The sequence below is a fragment of the Ovis canadensis genome, chromosome 1 (genome assembly GCF_042477335.2).
Source record: "Ovis canadensis isolate MfBH-ARS-UI-01 breed Bighorn chromosome 1, ARS-UI_OviCan_v2, whole genome shotgun sequence".
Taxonomy (NCBI): Eukaryota; Metazoa; Chordata; class Mammalia; order Artiodactyla; family Bovidae; genus Ovis; species Ovis canadensis.
In genome coordinates, this window is record NC_091245.1 from 254,345,393 (window position 1) to 254,369,334 (window position 23,942).

General features: G+C 40.1%; 1 pseudogene; it reads right to left on the reverse strand.

Moving 5' to 3' along the window:
* Positions 1–16,034: 16,034 nt before the first annotated feature.
* LOC138446071 (phosphoglycerate mutase 1 pseudogene) lies at positions 16,035–17,094 on the reverse strand (annotated as a pseudogene).
* Positions 17,095–23,942: the final 6,848 nt, after the last annotated feature.

Consider the following 23,942-nt stretch of genomic DNA (forward strand, 5'->3'; position numbering starts at 1 on the left):
GGAACCTGGTAGGCTACAGTCCCGGGGTTGCAAAGAGTCAGACACAACTGAGCGACTTTGTTTTCGCTTTCAGCATCTTCGGTGTATACTGAATTTCCCTCAATGAAAGCAGAACTCTGCCTGCTTTTAGTCACTGCTTTCCCAGAAGAAGTGAGGGTGGGGTGCTGGAAATAAATGCTCTGGTTGTATCCTTCATTTATATAGAGCCATGAAGCACATTATATTCCCTGCTGGCCATTTCTTCATAAAAAGACACCTTTTCTCCTTCTGTGGTGTGTATTGGAGCCCATTAACTGGAGCAAGCCTTTCATAGCAAGCTTAAAATTTCTTCTTCTCTGCCCCTCTTCTCCACCCCTCTTGGCTTCTGAAAGCAAGGGCAGGTCACTTGCTTTTGCTGTGGACATTTGGATGAAATGTTCTGACAAATACACGTATGTGTGTACACAAAGGCGTGAAAACCCATTTTTCATTGGAAGTGTTTTGTTTTCTTTGTGTTTTTAACTTTAAATGGAGCTCACGCTCCCTTTTTAGGCTAGTCTTCCAGGCTGCTTTATTTCTCTGTGTGCATGCTTTCAAGGCGCAGAATAATAGCTTTTGTTTCAGAAGCATAGGACAAAGGGACCATGAATGCCAAAGGTCTGCATTATATCCATAACGGTAGATTTGGATGGCAAAGCAGAGGTTGGGGGACAGTGAGAACGAGCGTCTTCCATTGGCAAGCCTGAGTTCTTCTAGCAACACGGGCACAATGGGCGCCATCCTGAGCATAGAACAGGCTCTGTTGTCGAAGATGCCGACACACTCATTTACGTCCCATCCACACAATGGGCCCCACGCAGCAACCTTGCCCAACTCAGTGGCACCTGCTTCTCCAGATGATTGTTATGAAACGAAAAGAACTTTGCTCCTGTGTATCCACTGAGGCTTGTGTGTTAGCATTTCTTTCTTTAAAAAAATTAAAATTTGTTTTCCCATTCTTTTCTTTGTTCCTCTTTCCAAAGTGAATGGACTAAAGTGAAGTTCAGCTTTGGTTCCAGAATCAGGAACTCCAGGGGACAACTTGAGATGGTTGGTATGAAAAGAAGAGAGCTGATGAAAGTAAAAAATTAAAGAAGCTCTTGGTTGCTGCATCTCTTTCATCCTAATATCATTGAGGAAGGGGAAAATGGCCATCTCAGGCTTAGACTCCATGAAGAGTGATGACTGCTAGGGGCTTGGGCTTCCTGGGTCAACACTAATAAATTGTTTATGGCTCAGGACAGGACCCAGCCAGAAGAGTTCTCTTCTACTTATTGAGGACCTAAGCCCACAACCTTCACTCTCTCCTCCTGGAGATATTCCATTGCTGTGGAGACAAGCTCAAATCCATGTCAGCACCAGTGTTTATGGAAATTCCAATGCCTTCAGGCTTACTTAAACTTGTTATTTCAAAATTTAATGGTTTATTTTAAAGTCTATACTTATAATCTGTTTTCTTTTAGTTTGTGTTCAGTTAGGCAGCAGTACAATGCCCTCCCCACCCCACCCCATGCTTTGAAATGAGTTTTTTTTTTTCCTGGAAGTTAACTCATTTAGGGACTTCTGGAGTCAGAGTGTCTAGGTTTGAATACCAGCCCCAACTCCCAATAGCCATGTACCTTAGACAAGCTAGTTATCATAATAGGGTCTTACTTTTCCTGCTAAATGGGGATAATCATAGTGTACCCTTGGACAGCAGGGATATCAACCAGTCAATCTGAAAGGAAATCAATCCTGAATATCATTGGAAGGACTGATGCTGAAACTGAAGCTCTAATACTTTGGTCACCTAATGCAAAGAACTGATTCATTGGAAAAGACCCTGATGCTGGGAAAGATTCAAGGCAGGAAAAGAAGGGGATCACAGAGGATAAGATGGTTGGGTGGCATCACCAACTCAATGGACAGGATTTGAGCAAACTCCTCAAGATAGTGAAGGACAGGGAAGGCAGGCATGTCCATGGGGTTTCCAAGAGTCAGACAATACTTAGAGACTGAATAACAACAATAGTGTTTACTTAGGGGATAGTTGTGAGATCAAATATGAAACACTTTAAAAGTACCTGGACCAAGAGGGAAGTGGATGGAAGAGGGTAGGAGAGAGAGTTTGGGATTGCAAACTGGTAGATATAGAATGGGAAAACAACAAGGACCTACTGTACAGTGCAGGAAAATGTTACTCAAGATCTTGTGATAAACCATAATGGAAAAGAATATGTATATGTCTATAACTGAATCACTTTGCTGTATAACAGTAATTAACACAACATTGTAATTCAACTATACTTCAATAAAAATAAATTTAAAAGTACCTGGCACCTAGTAAACCTCAATACTTTAATTGTAGTTAATGAGATCAGTTCAGTTCAGTTCAGTTCAGTTGTTCAGTCATGTCTGACTCTTTGTGACTCCATGGACTGCAGCACACTAGGCTTTTCTGTCCATCACCAACTCCTGGAGCTTACTCAAACTCATGTCCATCAAGTTGGTGATGCCATCCAACCATCTCATCCTTTGTCATCCCCTTCTTCTCCCACCTTCAATCTTTCCCAGCATCAGGGTCTTTTCCAGTGAGTCAGTTCTTTGCATCAGGTGGCCAAAGTATTGGAGTTTCAGCTTAAGCATCAGTCCTTCCAATGAATATTCAGGACTGATTTCCTTTAGGATTGACTGGTTTGGTCTCCTTGCAGTCTAAGGGACTCCCAAGAATCTTCTCCAACTCCACAGTTCAAAAGCATCAATTCTTCTGCACTCAGCTTTCTTTATAGTCCAACTCTCACATACATACGTGACTACTGGAAAAAAATAGCTTTGACTAGACGGACCTTTGTTGGCAAAGTAATGTCTTTGTTTTTTAGCATGCTGTCTAGATTGGTCATAGCTTTTCTTCTTATTGTGATTGATGGTTTTCCTTCATTCAAAACACTGTTCAGCTGCTTGTTCTTGTAGCCTTTCCTGTAACCAGGAAGGCTGGCTGTTTCCTTTCATGTCCTTGCTCTGCATCCCATATAGACTATACTAGTCCATCAGTACCTAAAATACTTATTTCATGACCAATTTTTTCTGAACAGAAAAGGATTTCTCTTACCAATGAGCTGCCTTTCTCACTCCTGGTCAATACATTATTTTAATTACACAGCTTACGCTTGCTTGTTAAGCATTTCACTCCAGTCCATAATCAGACAGATTTGGCAGAGAAGTTAAAAAAAAAAAAGTTAAACCAAATACCTAGCATCATAATGATTTACAAACATTCTTATTATGATAATTTTTTTTTTGCAAATTGTTTCTTTTGTTAAATCAATTTGAACATGGGGATTCTGGTTAAAGATAGAATTCCTGCCCATTCTCCTCCCAAATGGAATGCATAATATTAATCTAGAAGAAGTGGATATGAATGTGTATTTATAAGATATATAAAAAGCTAGATATTAATTTTAATGAAACATCAAAGCAAACCATGAATTATAGCAAACACTATAGGTAAGCAAATGACAAATACACTTAAATGGTGGAGCAGACAGGTAGGTGCGTGTGTGGGTGAGACTGGATTTGTGAGCTCTGTCAAAAATGGAAAAGAGGCCATTTGAAGGACAGGAGAAGTGAAAATGTACAGAGAGAGAAGGTTCCAAGAAAATTCACTCAACTGAAGGTTTAGAGATGTGCCAGTTTTTCCTTGCGCCTGACTCAGGCTATGAGGATAGGTGATGTCACCAAAGTTAATCACCTGGAAATTTCTGGCTGTGATCCCCTTCTTTCCTCTATTATGAAAGCAGAATGAAAAAGATTGGAATAGGACTAAATGAAAGGTTTCAGCCACTTATAGGACCACCCCTGGGAGATCCTGGTGGATCCGAACAGCCCGGTGGCAGAGATGCAAATAGACTTACCATTCCTTGTAGCACTTATCCCTTTGGAAAACTATTTATCCCTTTGGGCTTCCTATCTATCAGCTGAGAATATCAGTAGCAGCTACCTTTTAGGATTGTTGAGAGGATGGCTGCAGAGCTCATAGCTCATTGTCTAACATGTAGGAAGGGCTCAACAAGTATCCATCATCACCATCATCATCATCTTTCTACTCCTTATCATCATCATTATTATCAAACAGAATAACTGAACTGATTGTAACCATCTCCATGACATCATGCCCTATATACCATTTAGTGGGTTCCTTCTAGACCCTGTTGACCCTCTCACCTGGCACTGTGTCATTCCCAACACCCTGTTGGTGGTAAACTTTTCTATCTCAAACCTTTCAAAATACTTCTTCTTTTAAATTCAATAAATTAGACTAATATTTTAAACTAAAATATTGTCATATAAATTCTGAAAAAAACTTGAGGCAACGAGTGCGGTCAGAAATGGACCTATGTGTCAGCTCTAGCCAACTGAACCATCCTTTATCCAAGAAAGGTTGATTAGTTGACGAGATATACATCGTCTCAGCTTCCAAATAGTAGAGGCCATCAAAGGTATCCTGATGTTAAAGATATCACTATTTTAATGATCCCTGCTGAAGGGTATTAAAAAAAAAAAAGCTGTGCTTTCAGACCTTAAGACTTATTGCTTGTATTTTCACAGCTTTCTTAAAGTAAAAAGGGGTGTTGTGGAAAATGATAAAATTTATCATTTATAGCGAAATATTAATGTAGCAGCAGGAGATTCGATGAGGCCATCTATCTATGAGCATTCAAACTTCAAAGGAAGCATAAACACGAAATTAATGGTTTGTCTAGTGTAAGAGACAAATAAATGCAAATGTGGGCTCATTAATATCAAGTGGATGACTTCTTGGTTTATGGGGTTTGGATTGATTTTGTCAAAGGCCAATAGATTTATTTTAAAAAGTCTTTGAAATTTAGCATCCATACACCCATTATTGAGAGAAATAAAACTCCCAGCACTCCCAGACGGCCTCTCTTCCTCCTCCTACTCCCCCCTTCCTAGATGTTGCTTTACTGAGATAAAGTTCTTACATTAGGACTTACTTTCACACTGAAATATGTCCCTTGTAGGAACTGCTATAAACGTCAGCATTTTCCGCAGCATTAGTTTATGGGCAGAGTGAATTTTAATGGCATCATAATCTCGTGGCAATCAATTGCAGTGCTTAGAAAAAAAAGCTCTGGGGGTGTCCATTAAATGCGCTTTGCATCACTTTTAATGCTCCAAAATCTTGAAGTCTCTCACTGTCTTTCCCGTTTGTCTATAGGCAAACCAGTTTTTCTTTATTCTTCCTTGTTTTAGGATGAAATAGTTAAACATTGTCATTTACTGCTTAATTCTCTAATAAGGAGGGAAAAAAATCACGTATTCTCTTTCACTTGAGCAAGGTCATGATTCTGTTGGTTCTGATTCAAAATAGGGAATCAAAGCAAGAGTTCTGATGGGCTTTTTTTCTCTCTCTCCAGACTGTCAAATGCCTCTGCCATGGTCAAAAATCTAGCTTTTGTGGTTGTCAACTTATTTTGAGTGGAGTGGTACAGATAGTGTAAAGGGAACTCCTACACAGTGGCTTCTCGTCTTTCTGAGTTTATGCTCTCTGTCTATTCCATATCTACCTCCAACTCCAATGCGACTTCTGTATCTATTTCTATATATCACACATCTAAATATTGAGCACAGATAACATTTGGGTTATCACAATTATTTCAAGTGAGTTTTCCATTTCCTCTCTCTGTCCCCTCTCTTTTTTTTTTTTGCTGAGTTTTTCACCTTCAAGAGATGACGTGGATTTTTTTCTTGCTAACCATATTCTTAATCAGTTTGTGACACTTACTTACTTCAATCTCTCTGACCCTCTTGAGGATTTATGTGCACAATAAGCTAATTTGGGAAAAGAATGTGTTTAGGATTTGGTTCTGTAGTCAACTCTCCACAAAACTTAAAAGTGAGAGAAATGGTATTACCCTTGAGTTGAATTATACAGTCAATACATGATGAACAAGGAGAAAGATATGCAAAGTAAACAGAAAGAGAAGTAGGCTCTAAGTATGATCCAACTCAGTGCATTCACCAATTAATGATGAACAGATGTGTCAACCAGTGCTCAAGTACAGGTGTGGAGAAAAAAAACCACAGAAACAAATGTCACCATCCCTGTTCCAGCCCCATCCATGGGAGAAGAAATGATACAAGCAAAGGGTGGAAGAGACAATTTCTACAGTCAAATGGTTACATCAGGATACACAAGCTAGGGCTATTTGTGAAAGCCATATTTTGGAATATCTTGGCATCCCCAAATCCCCTTCTCTGAGAATCAGTCTCACCCACCTGCAAGTATGGGCTTGGTCAGAGTTGATTGACCCAGTGTGGAGCCTCTGACCCAAGTTCAGCTATTTGGAATTTGGCACCACAGATTTGGATGAGGATTCTAGATAGCCTCAACTGGCCTCTTGGATTGAGGACATAAAATTCAGTAGCCTCGAGGGGGTCATGTTTGGTCACTGCTTGCTCAAGCGGTAGAAACAAGTCAGCAGAAGGAAGGATGAGAAAGGGATACAGAGTGAGAAACCGAGACACTGGAGGAGAGAGAGATGTGACGGGGCAGGGCTTGAGATCTGAAGCTTTCCGGCTGTGAGCCCTAATGAAGCTAGGCTGTGCTATCTGCCTTAGGGATACCCTGATTCCTTATAGTGAGTTCCTCCTGGCTTGAGGGGAGAAAGTGGAAATTACGGGATGACCTCTCACTCATGACCTCACTTTTGGGCTACTGCCACACTGTGGTGTAAGAGTACCCAGTTAAGTAATATAGAGATGATAGCATATGATTTTAATTAAATAAGAAATGTTGGTTGAAGATGTTGCTAACAATGGAAGTATAAGGGAAGAAGAAAATGGCTGAGCCAACCCTTCTTCTGTTCCCTTGAATGAGTGCTTCATCAGTTACCATATGAGGTAAAAAGAATGAAAATCTAATCAAGTATGAAAGGAAGAGATGCAAAGACAAGTTCCAAATTCTAAAGACTATTAGAAATATGAATTGCATTCACAATCATTATCAAAAACCTTTACTCATGTTATACATTGACCTTGAGATATTAACCACAACTAAAAATCAGCAAAACGTAAAAGCAGATATTTAGAGCAGGAGGACAAGCCTTGATAATCTTTTCCAAAAGTAGTGATTTTCAACAATGTTTAAAGTTTGCAATATTTGATATGCTTCTTAACCATCTTAAATGAAAGTTAATAACAAAAAGTGATGAGAAGCATCTGAAATTTCTTCCGTAGGAGTGAATATGTGTGCTCAGTGTCCTCCTGGGGAAAATGGGAAGATCTGACTGTTTCTGCCTGGTTTCAAACCGAGGACTTTAATGTGTAGGCAAATGTGATAACAACTACCTACAATCTTTCCCCCAAATGGTGGTTTTTCTAAAGTAGATTTCAACAATGTTTAAGATTTGGAATATTTTATTTGTTTCTTAATCATTTCAAATTAAATAATAATAAAAAATGAGAAGCATCTGAAATTTCTTCCTTAGGAGTGAATACAAAAAGCTGAATATTGGGAAAACACTTCATTCTTCCTGCTTGGTAAAAAGTAGTTAATACAATATGGTGACAAACTAAAACATTCCTTTCCTTGGTAGCAAACGCTATTGAAGACGTGGAAAATCTTGCTGAAGATTTGACTAAACAAGTATTGAAAAAATCAGGCCATGTTGGATTTTTCTATGTAGTTCGATCAAAATGCACATTTTCTGCATATGACTCAGTTAATGGCATTTATGTCAGGAGACTGGTCCACGGATGTTCATAGTGTTTATCAAAATAGCCCCAAACTACAAACAATACCAAAGAATTAATAAATTGTGTTTTCATACCTGAAAACAGGGTTTGATCCCTGAATTGGGAAGATTCCCTGGAGAAGGAAATGACAACTTATTCCAGTATTCCTGCTGAAAAAATCCCTTGGACAGAGGAGCCTGGAGGCTACAGGGGTCGCAAAGGGTCAGACATGACCGAGCAACTAACACTTCCACTTCAAAAAACAGGAATGGTAAGGAGTTCTACTTTCCCTAACCTCTCAGAAATTGTTCTACTGGAACAACCTCCAATAAAGAATGAGAAGGACTTCCTCGGTGGTTTAGCGGTTAAGACTCTGTGCTCCCAATACAGGAGGCACAGGTTCAGTCCCTGGTTGAGGAACTAAAATGGCGCATGATGTATATCACAGCCCCCACAAAAAAGAATAAGAGAGCCTATTTTCCCACAGCCTTGATGAAGTAATTCCCATTTTTTAAAAATTTTTTCTTTATGAAGATTAGTGAGAAGGTAGCTTGATGTTGCCTTTCTTTGTGAAGATTAATGAGAAGGTAGCTTGATGCCTTTCTTTGTGAAGATTAATGAGAAGGTAGCTTGATGTTGCCTTTCTTTGCCTTCCTTTGAGTGAGATAGATTTCATATGTTTAATATCTCTTTTCCAGTGAGACATCATTGGTCCAACTTCTGGGCTTACTTTGGTTTGGGACTGTTTTATCTTTTAATTTTTCTAAAAACTTCTTTGTGTATTTGGGAAATTAGCTCTTTGAAGTAAGAATTGTAAGTATTTCTTTTAGAGTGTCAGGGATCTTTTTGCTTATGAAAAGTTGTTTTACTTCATGTAACAAGTGACTAAACTTTTTAAATGGCTTCTGGATTTTGAGTCATAATTAGAAGAGATCTTCCCTACTCCAGATGTATAAAGGAATTTATAAATGATTATATGATATTTACAAATGATTATAGTCATTAGCTAGAGCTTGTATGGTCTCATTTTTAAGATCCAAGTCTTTGATCCATTTAAATTTATTGTAGTGAGACCCTCTCCTAGATGGAAATATTTTCTGGAAATTTCCAGGATCCAAGAGCTCTTCTGCCCTCTCCATACTTCTGTTCTTCTGTGTGGTTCCTCTGCAACTTCCAACAGAGAGGCTCATGGTTCAGCTCTGCCTCTGACACCACTCACATACAAGTGAGGGCTTCCCAGGTGGCGCTGATGGTAAAGAACTCACCTGCCAATGCAAGAGACACAAGAGACATGGGTTCGATTCCTGGATGGGGACGATCCCCTGGAGTAGGAAATGGAAACCCACTCCAGCATCCTTGCCTGTAAAATTCCATGGACAGAGGAGGGCTACAGTTCATGGGGTCATAAAGAGTTGGACACAACTGAGCACCACACCACATGCAATTGGAATTGCCAAGTTTCTTCTGTCTCTTAGTTTTTCTAAAAATGTGTTTTATGAGTTTTTTCTTCCCCATTTTCCTTATCGCTCCTTTTGGTCTCTAGGGGAAGATTTTGGAGCTAAACCATTGTCACATTTAAATCATAAGCAAAACTGCTATGAAAGTGGTTTTAATGATTATACTCATACAAAAAAAATAAAAGAGAAGATGATAGAGATAGATAGATAGATAGACAGATGGATAGATTTTACAATATACCACTGGGGATAACACAGTGAACAAAAAAAAGTTGCCCCTCATTCTTAAGGGTGGAGATAGATGATATTCAACTGAATACATAATTTAATAGTACACATATATTTCAAACTCTCTGTTACTGGCCTTATAAACAATATCTCATATTTTGTACAAGCTACTCTCTGTTACTGTGACCTTTTCTTCTAGAAATGTGTGCATGTATATATGAAGTTAAAAGTATGCTCATTGCCACATTGCTAATAATAGCAAACATTTGGAAACCCTCTAAATATCCATCTACTGGAGACTGGTTAGCTAAATTATGGCAGATCCATACAATGGAATAATCTGCAATCATTAAAAAAAATGGGGCAAATATATATGTAACCGTGTGGAATGACCTTTGAAACACATTGCTGATCAAAGCAAAAACGTCCAGAAAACATATGATGATTGCATTCTGATATCACATATATACATATTTATGCTTAGTGTTGTATATAAATATATGCAGTATAAGTATGCTTACACATATAGCATATATACAACATATATAGCACAATTTCATTTGTGTGTTAAAATGTATGTAAATTCTCTATTTCCATAGAGATTAGACAGAGGTTTGGAAAGATATGAAACAAATGATAAAAAGTAATTATCTGCAGGAAATGAGTGGGGTTGGGCTGGGGCAAGGGAAGGACTGTTAAAGGCAGTAGTCAGCTCTGGGCCTGTTTAATCTCCTGTGCATTTCTCCTCCCGTCCTCTGCTTTGTCTTATATCTGGCAGTGCTTGAGGACAGCAGGTTGTGTTTGTTATTGGTGTTCAGCTGGGTACTAGCAGGAGGATAAAGGGCAGGAGGAAGGGAAAAGCTTAAATCAGCATTTTCCCCTCCTCTCTCCTTACCAGGTGATTTCTCTGGTGGCAGCTGTGCCTCCTTATGGGTCCCAGATCCCACTTCCCAAACGCCATGGCTTCGGCTTCAGTGGAGTGGCCCTGGTTCCTGGGTTCTGGCAGTATACCTCTTTTGATCCTATAGCCTAAGTGTGGCAATGGCTTGATGGGGTTGTTAATCTTTAAGTTGTCTCAGTCTTTAAGTCTGACATCTCAGAACTTTCTTTCATCACTGGTACAGCCAATTTTATGTATTGAATACCTTCATCCCCCCCCCACCACCACCGCCATTTTCCTGCTTCTGTTTGATATAGGAATGTTTACTTTTAAAAATGTATGTACTTCAATTTTTGCTTTCTTTCTTGTGACTGGATTAATTGGATCAATCATAATCCTTGATCATAAAGTTTCATCATTGTTCCATGCATGGCTCTTTATCCGTTCATTCATAATAATGCAGGGAGCACCATGAACTGAACACAAATCTAGAATTCAACTGATAATTTGTAGGGCCATTCTGTAAATAACAGTTTGCATCTGCTAAACCCAAACTTCTAATCCTTCCCTCTCTCTCACTTCCTGAAGCCAGTTGAGACACATTTCACCAGTCAGTCAGTTTAGTCGCTCAGTCGTGTTTGACTCTGTGACCCCCATGGACTGCAGCATGCCAGGCTTTCCTGTCCATCTCCAACTCCCAGAACTTGCTGAAACTCATGTCCAGGGAGTTGGTGATGCCATCCAACCATCTCATCCTCTGTGGTCCCCTTCTCCTGACTTCTATCTCTCCCAGCATCAGGGTCTTGTCCAAAGAGTCAGTTCTCATTAGGTGACCAAAGTGTTGGAGCTTCAGCTTCAGCATCAGTCCTTCCAATGAATACTCAGGACTGATTTCCTTTAGGATTGACTGGTTTGATCTCCTTGCAATCCAAGGAACTCTCAAGAGTCTCTTCCAACCCCACGGTTCAAAAACATCAGTTCTTCAGTGCTCAGCCTTCTTTATGGTCCAACTCTCACACCTATACCTGATCACTGGAAAAGCCATAATTTTGATTATATGGACCTTTGCTGGCAAAATAATGTCTCTGCTTTTTAATATACTGTCTAAGTCTGTCATCATTTTTCTTCCAAGCTATGTGTTAGCATACACATACTGCATATATTTATATACCACACTATATACAACTAACTTTTAATTTCATGGTTGCATCACCATCTGCAGTGATTCTGGAGCCCAAGAAAATAAAGTCTGCCACTGTTTCCATTGTTTCCTCATCTATGTGCCATGAAGTGATAGGACTGGAGGCCATGGTCTTACCAATCAAGAAACAATTTGATAAAAATTAAAATAAGTTCTGATGAGATAAGAAATAGAGGCATGGTCAGGATTGTGATTAGTAGACAACCGATGGCTTCCTGTAAGAGATGATATTTGAGCTCCAGATTTTGAAGAGGTATTGTTTCTTAGATACCATAATTTCATAGTGGGTAGAACATATAAATTTTGGTAAGAAAAATACTCTATTTTCAGGGAAAGCTTAAAGTTACTTTGGTTTTCTCTTAACATTATAAGGATAAGAGGGATATGACACTAAATATCTTTCATTTTGCTCATATAAAGCCAGCACTGACTGAGTAATTCTTCCCGAACAACTTTGTCTAGAATTCTACCATCTATCTTAGAGTTAGCTGGTATTTCCAATCAAGTTATATTTCTGCCCTTGCTATAGGCTCTACTCATTTCCTGGTGAGCTCCTCTTGTAGTCAGCTTCATTTCCATTCACTTTTCCCTCCAAACTGTGGAATTTAGTTATAAAATTATGATTCTAAGCTTTTGTGCGCCAAGCTATAAAGTGGAGAAGTCAGATGGATAAAAAAAAAAAAAGATGAAAAGATCATAGAGAACTTGAGAGATTGAAGAACTGATGAAATGTTTGCTTAATTTGCTCTTTGCTCATTAATATAAATTTTTCTTTGCTTGTGTACCTCTATGTGTCTTACTTGCCTGGAAAATCCCATGGATGGAGGAGCCTGGTAGGCTTGGATATGACTGAGCGACTTCACTTTCACTTTTCATTTTCATGCATTGGAGAAGGAAATGGCAACCCACTCCAGTGTTCTTGCCTGGAGAATCCCAGGGACAGGGGAGCCTGGTGGGCTGCCGTCTCTGGGGTCGCACAGAGTTGGACACTACTGAAGTGACTTAGCAGTAGCAGTAGCAGTATGCCTCTTACTTAGCAGCTTTTTGAGGTACTACACAACTAAATTTACACAGTTACAAAAATTATAGTGGGACCAAATTCAGAAGACTTGCTGGGCCCAAAATTCACAAGATAATTAAGGATTTCATTTGGTCTAAGACATACATTCTGAAGGAGAGCAATCCTGGGATTTCTTTGGAAGGAATGATGCTAAAGCTGAAACTCCAGTACTTTGGTCACCTCATGAGAAGAGTTGACTCATTGGAAAAGACTCTGATGCTGGGAGAGATTGGGGGCAGGAGGAGAAGGGGACGACAGAGGATGAGATGGCTGGATGGCATCACTGACTCGATGGACGTGAGATTGAGTTAACTTCGGGAGTTGGTGATGGACAGGGAGGCCTGGCATGCTGAGATTCATGGGGTGGCAGAGTCGAACATGACTGAGCGACTGAACTGAACTAAAGACATACATCTATCATACTTTAACATCTCTGAAATCAGGATGGTATTTTAGTCTAGAAGGAAGTAGAGTTCTTCCAGAGAGAATCTGCTTATCTCCTGGGGGCACTGTTAGCCTGTAATCACTTTAAACTCTCTGCTTGAAGATTTTGCAAATATACTGAGAATTTAGACTACAAACTTGCTTGAATACCACTTTATGGTTCAAATTTCCAGAAAAAAACTTTTCTTAACCCAGTGCTAAGATTAAGGAAGGTAAGTATATTTCTTGTTTAGTCATGCCTTGAGGGCATGGGCCATTTATATCTCAGCTTTATACTTCATCTTAAGCATTTTATTTCTCTCTTAATGGTACATAAAATGATGGTGTATGTTGGAAATCATGAAGCTCACAGAAGATGCAGATATGAATGAATAATTATTTCTCATGAACGATGATTTAATGATTCAAAGAGTGGTAATGCAAAGAAATAGAGGAAAACAATAGAATGGGGAAGACTAGAGATCACTTCAAGAAAGTTAGAGATACCAAGGGAACACTTCATGCAAAGATGGGCACAATAGAGGACAGAAGTGATATGGACCTAACAGAAGCAGAAGATATTAAGAAGAGGTGGCAAGAAAACACAGAAGAACTATCCAAAAAAAGTGTTCATGACCCAGATAACCACAATGGTGTGATCCTTACCTAGCCAGATGTCCTGAAATGAGAGGTCAAGTGGGCCTTAGGAAGCACAACTACAAACAAAGCTAGTGGAGGTGATGGAATTCCAGTTGAGCTATTTCAAATCCTAAAAGACGACGCTGTGAAAGTGTTGCACTCAATATGCCAGCAAATTTAGAAAACTCAGCAGTGGCCACAGAACTAGACAAGGTCAGTTTTCATTCCAATCCCAAAGAAAAGCAATGCCAAAGAATGTTCATACTACTGCACAATTGCACTCATCTCACATGCTAGCAAAGTAATGCTCAAAATTCTCCAAGCCAGGCTTCAACAGTATGTGAACCAAGAACTTCCAGATGTTCAAGCTGGATTTAGGAAAGGCAGAGGAACTAGAGATCAAATTGCCAACATCTGCTGGATCATGGAAAAAGCAAGAGAGTTCCAGAAAAACATTTACTTCTTTATTGACTACACCAAAGATTTTGACTTTGTTTGTGTGGATCACAACAAACTGTGGAAAATTCTTTAAGAGATGAGAATATCAGACCACCTGACCTGCCTCCTAAGAAATCTGTATGCAGGTCAAGAAGCAACAGTTAGAACTGGACATGGAACAATGGACTGATTCCAAATTGGGAAAGGAGTACTTCAAGGCTGTCTATTGTCATCCTGTTCATTCAACTTATATGCAGAGTACACCATGCAAAATGCCAGGCTGGATGAAGCACAACTGGGATCAAGATTGCCAGGAGAAATAGCAATAACCTCAGATATGCAGACGACCTCACCCTTATGGAAGAAAGCTGAGAGTAACTAAAGAGCCTCCTGATGAATGTGAAGGAGTAGAGTGAAAAAGCTGGCTTAAAACTCAACATTCAAACACCAAGATCATGGCATCTGGTCCCATCACTACATGGCAAATAGATGGGGAAACAATGGAAACAGTGACAGACTTTATTTTTTTGGGTTCCAAAATCACCACAAATGGTGACTGCAGTCATGAAATTAAAAGATGCTTGCTCCTTGGAAGAAAAGCTATGACCAACCTAGACAGCATATTAAAAAACAGAGACATTACTTTGCGGACAAAGGCCCATCTAATCAAAGCTATGGTTTTTCCAGTAGTCGTGTTTGGATGTGTGAGTTGCACTATAAAGAAAACTGAGCACCGAAGAACGGATGCTTTTGAACTGTGGTGTTGGAGAAGACTCTTGCGAGTCCCTTGGACTGCAAGGAGATCAAACCAATCAATCCTAAAGGAAATCAGTACTGAATATTCATTGGAAGGACTGATGCTGAAGCTGAAACTCCAATACTTTGGCCACCTGATGCAAAGAACTGACTCATTGGAAAAAATCCTGATGCTGGGAAAGATAAAAGGCAGGAGGAGAAGGGGATGACAGAGGATGAGAGGGTTGGATGGCATCACCAACTCGATGGACATGAGTTTGAGCAGGCTCCGGGAGTTGGTGATGGACAGAGAAGCCTGGCGTGTTGCAATCCATGGAGTTGCAAAGGGTTGCACATGACTGAGCCACTGAACTGAACTGAGTGACTGAAAGAGTGATTTTCAGGAATCATTTTCATGTACAGAGGATTTATCTCCATGGTACTTTGGCTGGGAACTTGGCACTTGAAACAAATCAAGTAAAAGTCACTGAATCTTCCACTTTCTCATTGAAACAAAATATAACTAATTTGATTTTGGAGAAATGGTGTTTTCTATTTTATTTATTTATTTATTTATTTTTGCACATCACTCCTTTATTTTATACTGATCTGGAAAAAAGATATTTTTAGTACAGTTATGCTCAAATGAGTACTGGGCCCAAGTGCTGGGCCAAACAACTGGAAGATGATTCAGAAGTCAGGCACAGTGAGAGACACACTTGGACATGATCAAGAGGCATTCTGCTGCCACAAAACAGTAAGGCAGGGGAGGGATTCTGAAACACACAGCAGGATGAACGCCTACACCTTAGAAGTCAGGGAGCTTATCCCGTGATGGTGTAAGGAATGACTTATTTGCTGATGACCACACGTGGGAATATTTCAACTGCCGCTAAAAACCCCAGGAGGGTTTTTTTGTGTGTGTGTATTTATATATAATTTTTTTTTTAAGTAAATGCAACACAAAAACATTCAGGATTGATCCAGCCTTTTAGAGTCAGGGAGGAATATTTGATTAAGTCACCATGCAGGTTACATTCATCTCCACTGGAATGACTAGAGCCCAGAGTCACCTAACAACAGTGCCCGGCTGGCCTCTGGGGACACGAATAGGCTCTTACTTCTCATCGGCCACACCTCAGCATGGTTTTCTCCCTGACCCCTACTCAAGCAGCTCCTTATTAATAAACCACCATCAAACCCCCCAGGGATGACCTCTCAACACTTCTGGATAAGTCTTCCCTCGGCTTGGACTGAGGACCATGCCCCAGACATGCCATTCTGACTAGACTGTATGAAGGGAGTGGGTGCAAGAGATAAAATGGCTAATGTGGAATTGGGAGCTGCTGGTCCCTACCTGCAGCTACGACTTATGATGCCTACAGATGTCATCAGTGGGACATGTGCCAGGGAGAGGTGCAGAGGAATAGGGTGGGCCAGGGCAGGGGAGGAGGGTAATCCTTGGGGAAGTAATCTGCTGCTTGCCCTCACTTCTTGGCCTTGCCCTGGGCAGCCCCAGCCTCCATGGCTTTACGCAGGATCTCCTCATCCCCCAGGAACTGCATGGGCTTGATGGGCTTCAAGTTCTTGTCCAATTCATAGCCCATGGGAATGCCAGTCGGCAGGTTCAGCTCCATGATAGCCTCTTCAGAGAGACCCTCCAGATGCTTGACGATGTCCCGAAGGCTATTGCCATGGGCTGCAATTAGTACCCGTTTCCCCTCCTTGATCTGGGGGACAATTTCTTCATTCCAAAAGGGCAGAGCTCTGGCAATTGTGTCCTTCAGACTCTCACAGGAGGGCAGCTGGTCTTCAGTGAGGTCTGTGTACCTGCGATCCTTACTGATGTTGCTGTAGAAGGGATGGTCGGGCTCCATGGGAGGTGGCGGGACATCATAGGAGCGCCTCCAGACCTTTACCTGGGCCTCACCATGCTTGGCAGCAGTTTCTGCCTTATTGAGGCCAGTCAGACCCCCATAGTGTTGCTCATGAAGGCGCCAAGTCCTCACCACTGGCAGCCACATTTGGTCAATGGCATCCAGCACTGTCCAGAGGGTCCGGATTGCTCTCTTCTGCACTGAGGTGAAGCAGATGTCAAACTCATAGCCAGCCAGCATCTCTCAGCGCCTGCCTGCCTCGCTTCGCCCCCTCGTGCCCTGCTGGGCTCAGGTCCGCGTCGTACCAGCCGCTGAAATGGTTCTCCAGGTTCCATGTGCTCTCACTGTGCCGGATCAGCACCAGCTTGTAGGCGGCCATGGCTGCAGTTCAGGATGCGGCGCAGACTGGGCTGTTCTCTATTTTAAAAGAAGTTTTGATGTTTTTTTATTCTGGGGTTGACTGTTTTCTGAATGTGTTACTCTGTTTATATTCAAGAGCTAAAAAATCTCAATGACTTTCAAATTACCAGCATGTTAGCTAGTTTTATCCCTTTGACTTAGACAGCACTTGGTTCTGAGCTCTGAGTTTCTGATTGAGATTCCAAGTATAACGTCAGTGAAAATGAATTAGTTGTACTCTAGTGGAAAAAGTGGAAGGAGAGAGAAGTGGTCAGAGTCAGAATAGAGCCAACAGGTTTTGCTGGCAGATTTGCTGACAGGAGCGAGAGAGAAGATGAGATGCAGAAGATGACAGTCAAGATTGGGGGATGAGTAACAGTGGAGACAAAGCCAGTGGATAAGATAAAGGTTTCTTCTGGGTGGATGTCATTAATTTCCATTACATATTTTTGAAAACTCAATCAAATCAACCTTAAAAAGATTTGTGAAACTCAGTGCTGCCTCCAGCAACAGGATAGTCAGGTTTGTCAGACAGAACATGCCTCCCAAGTCACTGGAAATGACTGAAAAGCTAAATAGAAGTGCAGACTCATTAGGGCTATCAGTGGGACATTGGTCTTTTTGATCTCTGTCTGTACACTGAGGAAAGGGTAAGTGAGCCTCCTTTTCATCTTTTCCATCACACTTTAAAGGGCTGCTGTAATGTTCCCACCAACTGAATCATTTTCATTTCCAACTCTAATCAATTTGTGAATAAACATCCTTTGGAGATGTGAGCTGTTTTAAATGATGGCTGCCTTTCCACCTTTAATCTATGACACTATAATTCTCTTGACAGAAAATAGCTCCTTGTGTCTTTATTCCCTCTCTGAGTTCATATATGCAGCACACCTCTGTTTTTATTATTACATAATAACAGCTTTAGTAGGTGAATAAAAGGTTGCACAAGTTTTGCAAAAATAAGAGGATATTCACCCTTGCTACCTTTAATCTCCTGCTTTCTCCTTTTAATGAATATAAATTATCAAAGCTATTTTTCAAAGTCTTTATATAGCACAATACCAGTGGCAGATCATTCTCAGGAAAGGCTCTTTTTAAATATTATAATTAATGGCATTATCTTTAATCTTTTATGGTGTGAAAATCAAGGACAACTTGAAACTTGATACAAGGTAAGAGACTGCTTATTTTGGTGAGTTTTAGGAGATGAAAATGAAGGTTTGAATCAAGCCTTCTTCCCTTGGAGGGTTCTTAAAGATTCCAAAAGTATGAGAAATAATGATAAATTTAATGATAAATAATGATAAATTTCTTATTTCTTCTAAGAATTAGTTAAGTGCTTTGATCAGATGAGATCTAATTTTATTCTCTTCCCTAAGTTCAAAAGAACCAAGAGCTAAGAGTTTTCTGGAAAGGTTTGGATATATCAAACTAATTGCTCCTATTAGATGATTTATTTTAAATATATTTATGTCAAACTTCCAGGTTCCAGTTGGTAAACTGAGTCAACAGGTACCTTTGTTTTCTTCCCTATCAAAATTCTATAAGGATATTGAAATGCAAGAACAAAGAGGGGAAAAAACCCAAATCAAATAAATAAAATTTATGTGAGCTGAGAAAATGGTGCAGAATACCATATATAGACAAGAAACTTTGGAGAATTTCTGAAAATTAGAAAACAGATTGGACAAAGCTAATAGAAAAGTCAATCCATGCTTACAAAGCCTGTAAATCTGTACCAGCAAAACAAAACAAAACAAAACAAAAAACAGTTGATGGATTTCCCCAAGTGAGTTTCAGAAAAACAGAGTTTGGAGCAAGAGGGACTAGGACATTGTTTGAAGGGAATATCGCTGAGAAAACTGTCAGCACTACTCTCTCTCCCTGCATTTCCCAACACACACACACACACACACACACACACACACACACCTCGGATTGATTGCCAATAGCCTTAAATCTCTTGTTCACTTGGCACGTCTTGATAAGCAAATGAAGTATTTTTCCTATAGCCTTTTCAACATTGTCAATAGGGCCAAAGAAAGAAGGCATAGGTCTACATTTAAATGTTCAACGATAATGGCAAAACAAAGCACACAAAATCAGACAATGCAGGGAAACTCCTGAAGACCTTTTTACTCCGTGTATCTGCTTTGATACTTTCCACAGGCTGCTAGTTCTTTCATAAGATCCAGTCATTTTTAGGTGCCAAGCTGCAGCCAGAGGAATCTTTGAGAAGGGGACACAGGAAAGGACCTTGGGAACTTCATCAAAGCCTGAACATGAGACAGGTGGCTACTATGAAACCTCAGGTTTCCTTTGGGTCTGATGGCACCCAGGGAAAGTTTGGGCTTTTTTCTTTTTATACAGGGAAATCTCACAACCAGTGTTTTTGATAGAGGGGTGTGCTGCGAATTTCTAGCCTACTTCAGGTATAGAATCACAAAATCATGTCTGAATGTTTGCCTTTCCCTACCACTCACAGTAATAGTGAATCCTGATAAATTATCTGTGATGATAAAAATTTGAAAATTTGGTTATATCCCATGTGGTGCGTAGCTATTGACTGGAAAGGAAACTGAATTTTGGAGTGATGGAAACATTCTTTATCTTGATCTGGATATTGTTACACGAGTGTATACACAAATACATTTATTGAGCTATAAACTCAAAGCTTGTTCATTTCATAAATTAATAAACAAATAATATCTAAAATATATAATATTATATTGGCTAATACAAATGGTTTTTTAAAGAAAAATGTTAATTGCCAAAATTTAAACCCCAATACCCCAAACACTCTGAAAGACACAACTAATGGAAGAAACTGTTAGAGGGAGGTTTATTATTAGCTGGATTAGAATAAAATCTTCAGAATCCAGATAACTTCCATATTAGTTAAATTTTTGTGCTGCAGGGAAATTAGAAATGTTCTTAATCTCTTATTTGAAGGACAACCCAAATTCTAAAATATAAGAATGTACTCTCAACATTAAATTATAGATTAATTTCATTTTAAATATTAATGTAAAAATTGTAAGTAAAGAAGGACGATGAAATTCTAGCAGCCTATTAATTCAGTATTACCAAATAACTTTACTCAGAAAATACTAGAATAGTTCAATACTGGAAAATTTAATAATATAATCCAAGGTCTTAATTAATTCAGTCTTAAATGGTGAATTAAAGGGGAAATGATGAATTAAAGATGGTGCTAGTAATAAAGGACTTGCCTACCAAAGCAGGAGACATAAGAGACATGAGTTCGATCCCTGGGTCAGGAAGATACCCTGGAGGAGGGCATGGCAACCCACTCCAGTATTCTTGCCTGGAGAATCCTATGGACAGAGGAGCCTGACAGGCTATAGTGCTTGGGGGTCTCAGAGTTGGACAAGACTGAAACAACTGAGACCTCACTGCATATGTAAGTATAGATGCTAAGCAATTTTAAGAAATTTAATGTTCATTCTTGATTTAAGAAAAAAAAATAGTGTGTTAGGAATACAGAGATATTTTATATTTTCTTTTCATAAATGTTTTTTTTAAAGATACAATATATAAACATGGTTTAAATTGTTAAAGATACAAGAGGATAACATTGAAAAGTAAGTCTTCCTTCCACCCAGTCAGTCACTTAGACAATCGTTAAGTCTTAGACAATCAGTCAGTTTTAGACAATCTGTAACTTCTAATCACACTATTTTGCAGCTTTCTGCTTTCATCTAACAATGTATCTTGGTAAGCAAAACATAGCAGGCTGTACTGAATGACCTCATTTTAAAATAGCTGCCTCATAGACTAATGTCTGAAAGTATTCATTTAATCAGTATTTTTAGTAATTTTTTTACAGCTTTTTGCTAATTCAAGCTAAGTAAGTATCTTTGAAATGCATATTTGTGCACTTGGATGGTTATGTCTGTTAAACATTTCTAAATGTGGAATTGATAATAAACAGTATGTGCATTTCTGATTTTAAGAGATTTTTAGCAAATTTTTATTCCTTTTTGTTGTTGTAGCTTAAAAAATTTTTTTTGACATATATTTGGTTTACAGCGTTGTGACAATCTCTGTTGTGCAGCAAAGTGATTCAGTTTTACATATATGTATATGTATATGCATATATATATATATATATATATATATATATATGCTGCTAAGTCGCTTCAGTCGTGTCTGACTCTGTGCGACCCCAGAGACGGCAGCCCACCAGGCTCCGACATCCCTGGGATTCTCCAGGCAAGAACACTGGAGTGGGTTGCCATTTCCTTTTCCAATGCATGAAAGTGAAGTCGCTCAGTCGTGTCCGACTCTTAGCGACCCCATGCTCTGCAGCCTACCAGGCTCCTCCGTCCACGGGATTTTCCAGGCAAGAGTACTGGAGTGGGGTGCCATTGCCTTCTCTGATATATATATATACACACACACCCTTTTAAAATATTCTTTTCCATTTTCCATTATGGTTTATCTCAGGAGATTGGATACTGTTCCTTATGCTATACAGTAGGACCTTGTTTATCCATTCTAAACATAAGAGTTTGCATCAACCAACCTGAAATTCCCAATCCATCCCTCCCCCTTCCCCAATTTTCCTTGATGTTCTTGCACTGTTCTTGCAGCCTTCCATCAGTGTATGAGAGTGGGCTCCTTGTTTTCTTGGCAATATGGTGGACTAGGTTTCTTGACCCACTCTTTCATTAAAAACAATTTTAGATGATAAATAAAATATGCATTTTAAACACACCAGTGAACTATTAATAGCAAGCAGGTAAGAGGGGGAAAACTCTCCCTGATAACTTATAAAGAAAAATTTTGCCCAAATTCAAACTCCTAGGCAGACCAAAATATCTCAAGCTGAGGATTGATTCTACACTGACCCTGAGTGAGTAATGACTCTACACGCTTGGGGAAAAAAGCAAAAATAAACCCTTTTGGTGAGAAAAAAAAAAACATAGAAAAAGTGAGAAAAATAAGGCTAAAATATGTGAATATAGGAAATCAGGAAGGTTAACTATATATCGTACTTATGAGTGGCCCCATAAAATAAAACTATAGACTAGCTTCAGATATACATATAGAAAAAGGGCATGACAAAGGAAAAGATGGTTGGATGGCATCACTGACTCAATGGACAGGAGTTTGAGCAAGCTCTGGGAGTTGGTGATGGACAGGGAAGCCTGGCGTGCTGCAGTCCATGGGCTGCGAAGAGTTGGTCATGACTGAGTGGCTAAATTGACTGACATGTAGAAATCATAAGTAGAATGGGTAGACAAAATTCTAAAAAAAAAATTTAATCTAAATAATAAGTAAAAACAATAATGTACTGTTATTCTTTTATTCACCTTCAAAGCAACTTGCAGAGAATAACTAAACAGACAGGGAAACAAGGCAACATGCATGAGAACAAGGAGAAACACAAGACACTAGAAACAGACTCCCAAAGACTCCAGATACTGAAACTATTAGAGACAGAAAATAAAATAGCCATATGTATCGTATTGAAAAAGAAAAGACAAGCCTGAAAATATGAGTATGAAATAAGAACTTATAAAGGATGCCCAAGCAGATCAGAAAATGACCTAAATTTACTTTATAAAAATGGAAAGTATTATGACTGAAATATAAAACACAATAGACAGTATAGTCACTATGGAAAACAATACGGAAATTCTTCAAAAAATTGAAAATACGGGGGGGGGGCGGTCCTAAGATGGTGGAGGGATAGGACGGGGAGACTACTTTCTCCCCCACAAATTCATCAAAAGAACATTTGAACGCTGAGCAAATTCCACAAAACAACTTCTGAATGCTGGCAGAGGACACCAGGCACCCAGAAAAGCAGCCCATTGTCTTCAAAAGGAGGCAGGAAAAAGTATAAAAGATAAAAAGAGAGACAAAAGAGGCAGGGATGGAAATCCGTCCCAGGAAGGGAGTCTTAAAAGAGAGAGAAGTTTCCAAACACCAGGAAACACTCTCACTGGCGAGTCTGTGGTGAGCCTTGGAACCTTAGAGGGCAACATAACTGGGAGGAAAAATAAATAAATAATTAAAACCCACAGATTACGTGCCCAACAGTAACTCCCAGCAGAGAGGCAGTGCAGACACCTGCACCCACCACTAGCAAGCGGGGGCTGGGCAGGAGGCACGGGCTGCATTGCTTAGAGTAAGGGCCGGGCCTGAATGTCCCGAGGGCAATCTGACGGAACTAACTTGAGATAGCAAACCAGACTGTGGGATAGCTATCCCACAAAAAGCCCTAACCTAAGACACCACCAGGCCCGCTCACAGAACAAAGGACTGAGCAGAGCTAGCTGGCTGTGGACTGGCCTATTCCCCACAGGAAACAGGCAGGCGAGGGCAGCCAGAGCCAGAAGGGTCTATTGTGGCCCCAGAGAGGCATCCTCTACCAAACTGCAAGCGGGCTTCATTGTTAACCAAGACTTCTTGGGATTCTGGATCATCGACATCCGCCGGCAGGGTCACAGCCAGAGATCAGCTCCCCAGAAGAGATACACAGCACGTCTGAGAAGGTGCACCGGCTGTATACCCAGAAAACCGAGTGGCAGGGGCAGGGGAGGTGATAAGTCACAGCAACCATGCTCGTCAAGCCCCTGGTCACCTGAGCTGCTCGGACCTGGGAAGGGCACAAAACGCAGGCCCAACCGAGTCTGTGCCTTTGTGGAGTACCTGAGCACCTGAACCTGAGCGGCTTAGACCTGGAAAGTGCATACAATCCAGGGCTGGCCTCAGACAGTTCCTGGCAGAGCGACTTAGAGCCTAAGCAGGGTAGACAGGGAAAGCACACGCGCCGTGGGTGGGGGCAAACGCGGTGTGGCTGAGACACTGCGAGCACACG